The sequence below is a fragment of the Nymphaea colorata genome, unplaced genomic scaffold, assembly GCF_008831285.2.
Source record: "Nymphaea colorata isolate Beijing-Zhang1983 unplaced genomic scaffold, ASM883128v2 scaffold0495, whole genome shotgun sequence".
Lineage (NCBI taxonomy): Eukaryota > Viridiplantae > Streptophyta > Magnoliopsida > Nymphaeales > Nymphaeaceae > Nymphaea > Nymphaea colorata.
In genome coordinates this window covers 26,596-30,350 of record NW_022205001.1, presented here as the reverse complement: position 1 = coordinate 30,350, position 3,755 = coordinate 26,596, and the positions used below count along the sequence as shown (strand labels likewise).

General features: G+C 45.0%; 1 pseudogene; it reads left to right on the top strand.

The window, feature by feature from the left end:
• The first annotated feature begins 249 nt into the window (after positions 1-249).
• On the top strand, positions 250-2,642 carry LOC116245087 (uncharacterized; annotated as a pseudogene).
• Positions 2,643-3,755: the final 1,113 nt, after the last annotated feature.

Sequence of the window (3,755 nt, the reverse complement as noted above, 5' to 3'; positions counted from 1 at the left end):
ACCATCAGCAACATCATGGACGCTATCGTCTCCTTCCCCTCCATCTTCATCAACTACTCAAACCAGCTCACTGCCCTCCTCAGCAGGATCTTCACCAGAGACCCCAAGGAGCGACCATCGGCCATCTAGTGTCTCCGCGATGGATGGTTCTGCAGCATCCCCTTCCCCTTTCCTTCGCCCCCACGCCACCGCGGTTCCTTCGACATCGCCGAGGACGAGGAGGGCCTGAGGAGTCCAATCGTCTAGAACATGATGGAGGAGAATTCCTACGTTCGGCAGATAAACGGGGCTGAATTCCACTGCATAGACTCTGACGACGAGGCAGGTCAGAAGCGCGTGTTGAAGCGGCAGGCGCGCAGTCTGTTGGTGGAGTTCGCCAGTTTTACTCTCTGATTTTCTGATGATACGTTATAATTGATAGATTACTCACCACCAGATGAAACTTTGCCTCCTCCTGCTGGCACTGTTGGGCGCCTTCGTGGCCATCTCTCCGCCGGTCTACGACTACGCCTACCACATCACTTTCGATGAAGCTCTCACCATCAACAAGACCGTATACCGAGTCAATGGACAGACCTTCTACGATCCCAAGAATAATCGGCAGAGAGTGGATAGAATCAACGGCAGGTATGACCTCTTCTGCGGAACCGTCCTTCCCAATGTTACCACTGCTTGCCAACACATCACCGTTGAGAATAAGAGATGGATCGTCTTTCCTCAAAGATCCCAGTGCTGCTTCTGTTGCGACTCTGCTCATGGATGCGGAATCCTGCGTCCTGACTGGCTGGCCGGTGCCGAGTACAAGGGACAGGAGAAGATCGTGGATACTTTATACGACAAGTGGTCCAAGGATGGTATGGTGTGAGATATTTAGGTGATTTCGGCTATAACTACCTGTTTGTGACTCCTGATGAGCAGGTCCCAAGAAGACTCGATGAGGCAGGCACCCACGTGACTGACTATAATGTCCACTCCTTCCACAACCAGACCATCCCCTTCCCAGAGTCCACCTTCGCTCTTCCTGGATATTGCAACACCGCATCTCCCTCCAACTGTCCTCTTGAATCCTTCTGCGGAAAGCTGAGAAACCCCAAGCAGGAAAAATGATCCATCTATCAGAAATATTAAGATTAAAATATGGAGTTTTAGTGTTTGGAGGGGATTAATGCATGAATACGATAGGGATTGGCATGATTTAGCCTGATGGTTGTTTCTTTTGGATGGGTTGCTTTGTAGGATTATGCAATTATTTAAGAATTAATTCGATATCGGTGATTATAAGCTATAGGCAAATCAAAGAGCCAAATACGTATAAAGTATATAGAATGAGATAAGTAATCGCCATCCACGTTGGTCAGTGTGGCATCCAGGTCGGCAATGCGTGCTGGGAGCTCTTTTGCCTCGAACACAACATCAGTCCAGCAGGTCACATCAATCAGCAGACAGATAACGACTCTTTTCAAACATTTTTTTCGGAAACTGGAGCAGGTCAGTACGTCCCAAGGGCAGTCCACATCGACCTATAACCCACAGTCGTAGATTAGATACGCACAGGAGCCTATAGACAACTGTATAACCCTTACAATTTGATCAGTGGAAAGGAAGATGCTGCTAACAACTTCGCAAGGGGAAAGTATACAGTAGGAAAAGAAATAGTTGATCTTTGCCTCGATCGGATAAGGAAAGAAGCAGATAAGTGCACAGGGCTGCAAGGATTTCTGATCTTTAATGCCTTGGGAGGTGGGTCAGGCTCAGGATTAGGATCACTGCTTATGGAGAGACTCTCCGTAGACTATGGCAAAAAGACAAAACTAGGCTTCAATATTTTCCCCTCCCCGCAAATATCAACTGCCTGTGTGGAGCCCTACAACGCCATCCTCGCCATGCACGGTCTCATAGAGCATCAGGATGTCTCGATCGTGCTGGACAACTAAGCTATTTACGATATCTGCAGGAGAAACTTAGACGTCGAAAGACCAACCTACACCAACATCAACCGTATCATTGCGCAGGTCGTCTCATCCCTGACTGCTTCCATGCGCTTTGATGGCGTCCTCAACGTTGATTTGACAGAGTTTCAAACAAACCTCGTCCCCTATCCCCGCATCCACTTCATGCTCTCCTCATACGCTCCCATCGTCAGCGCGGAAAAGGCTTACTTTGAAAGGCTTTCAATTTCATAGATGACTAACTAAGCTTTCTAGCCGGCGAACATGATGGCGAAATGCGACCCTCGTCTTGGCAAATTCATGGCTTGCAACCTTTCCTACCGCGGAGATATCGTGCCTCGTGAGATCTGCCCAGCCATCTGTAACATAAAGACAAAGAAGACGATCCAGTTCGTCGATTGGTGTCCAACAGGCTTCAAGGTGGGCATCAATTACCAGCCGCCAACTGCAGTCCCCGGCAGCGATATGGCAAGAGTGTCAAGGGCCTGCTGCATGATCAGCAATTCAACAGCCATCTCCAGTGTGTTTGCTAGATTGGATCACAAATTCGATCTCATGTACGCCAAGAGAGCCTTTGTGCATTGGTATGTCGGTGAAGGCATGGAAGAGGGGGAATTTTCATAGGCAAGAGAAGATTTGGCGGCTTTGGAGAAAGATTACGAGGAAGTGCAAATGGAGACTGCAGCAGAGTAATGAAAAGTATTAATTAATGATTGTAACTACCATTTTCCCATATTCTTCATAGTTATTCCTTTTATGAAAAAAGATAAGAAATAAAATTATTTATCTAGATAGTAGTAGCCAATATAGTCGATACAATATAAATAAATAGCACAATATGGGGCAATAGCTGCGTGGTGCTTTGTCGGCACATATGTCTCAAGAGTAGAGGGCTAAGCATGCAAAGAAGCAGTTCGATCAAGATCTCACTTACTACAAGTTTATGTTCTAGGTCGAGCAGGAGCTTTGCTGGTGGTTTATCTCTAAAAACATCTCTATTGAAAAATAGCTAATAAAGAAGATATGCAAAGATTGCGGATTCTTCGTAAAGCTTTTTAAATGCGAATTTCCTCGAAAATTCATTTCCTACCTTATCATCGTCGATGGCTATCTTCAATAAAACTCCAATTTCTAAAAAGCTATGACCCAACTCTTAACTCTCTTCAAACCTATCGCCATCTCGAATGGGTTTAAATTTTGCGAGATCAAAGCTTTTAATCCTTACGGATCGTTCGACTATCTTTTCGACGAATCGGATGTGGAGTGCATAGTCTGCTTGGATAGCAAGAGCATGCAAAATAAGCAAAGTTGCTGCGGAAAGCCAGTTTGCTAAAAATGCAGGGACAGCCAAAAAGACGGTATTTGCCATTATTGCAAGCAAAAAGTTCTCCATCGGGATTATATGACACCTGAGGAATCGCTAAAATATAGGGATATTATCCATAAAATTGAAGAAGAATTGAAAATAACTGGTATTCCGTCTGTTCGTCCAAGCTGAAGAAATTGTTTGCTGATGAGATTATCATGATTATAATTCGTCTTAAGCATATAAATGAAGTAATCATCCGTCATTGTGTTGATTCGTAATGCTTTCGTATGAACTCATGGCTTTCTTACAGCCATTCAGTCATCTTCTTTAGCTACTAAAGATTAACTCCATGCTAAAGATTATCGTAAGTATGGTATTGCACTAAGAACTCGTCTTTCAGCAGCTCTCCATATGATCTCCGAGCCTCTATCTCCCTAATCAAGTTGTCCTTTCGGCCATGTAAAAGCAACGCAGGCATTTTTCGAAGATTTTTGAGC